Source organism: Triticum dicoccoides, chromosome 4A (assembly GCF_002162155.2).
Source record: "Triticum dicoccoides isolate Atlit2015 ecotype Zavitan chromosome 4A, WEW_v2.0, whole genome shotgun sequence".
Taxonomy (NCBI): Eukaryota; Viridiplantae; Streptophyta; class Magnoliopsida; order Poales; family Poaceae; genus Triticum; species Triticum dicoccoides.
This window is the reverse complement of record NC_041386.1, coordinates 601,979,286-601,980,447: the sequence shown is the minus strand read 5'-3', so window position 1 is coordinate 601,980,447 and position 1,162 is coordinate 601,979,286.

The window sequence follows — 1,162 nt, the reverse complement described above, 5'->3', positions numbered from 1 at the left end:
GGGTGAAATGATGATACGATGCCAACTTTCAACCTTTTCAAAGTTCATTTGTAGTGCTTTCCAATTTCAGGGTCATTTAGTGCAAAAAGAATGAACTAATAGCAAAAATAATGAACTTAAAATAATCAATTAAAATATTATGTTATGATCAACTAAAACAAAACTATAATATTCTTCAATAGAAAAAACAACCAGCTAAAAAGTTTTTATAAAACTCTAATAGCAAAAGGAATCAACTAAAAAGCTTTTATAAACCTCTAGTATTTTTTAAACTAAAGTTATATAAAATTTATGCAACTAAAAGCATGAAAGAATTATCAAAACATGAAAAGCAGAACGAATTATCATAAAGTTTTTTCATAAACTTTAGTAGCAAAAAGAATTTTCATAAAGAACTTTTTTGATAGAAACTAAAATAACAAAATCTGTTTTTGAATATAATGATAAAATGCACTAATATTAAATACCAGGAAAAATAATCACTCAAAATATATTTTTATAGTGAAGTTATTCACAAACCAGTGATTCACACAAATTTTTAAAAAAATGGAAACTAATGGCACTAACAGAAAGTTTATAATTATTCTGACCTAAAAGCAAAAGAATAAAAAATAAAATCAAAATCAAAAGAAAATAAATAATTCAAAAAACAAAAAGAACACTGAAAAAAATAAAAACCTATGGGCCACACGGCCTGCATACGACTAGAAACCCATCTGTACATGGGCCATGATGCAGGCCCACAGGCCCAATAGGCCCGACATGGCAGTGACAAGGGTAGGCAAGTACTGCGTGCATATTAGAGAGGAGCTCAGCACCTGAGCCGCAACGCAGCTTATAAACAGGTGCTGAGCTCTCTTAGCTAGTGAGGTGGGACTAAACTCCCACCACACCATCGCTGTGCCACCCTTTGGTCCCGGTTGGTGGGACGGACCGATACAAATACCCCCCTTTGGTCTCGGTTCGTGCCACCAACCGGGACCAAAGGTCTCTGTTTCCCACCCTTTGGGCTGCTAAAAAGAGACCTTTGGTCCCGGTTGGTGGCACGAACCGGGACCAAAGGGGTGTATTGGTCCCGGTTGGTGCTACGAACCGGGACCAAAGGTGTGGCTATATAAGCCAACACTTAGAAAAATTTGCCCAACTGCTCCCATTCTCCCCC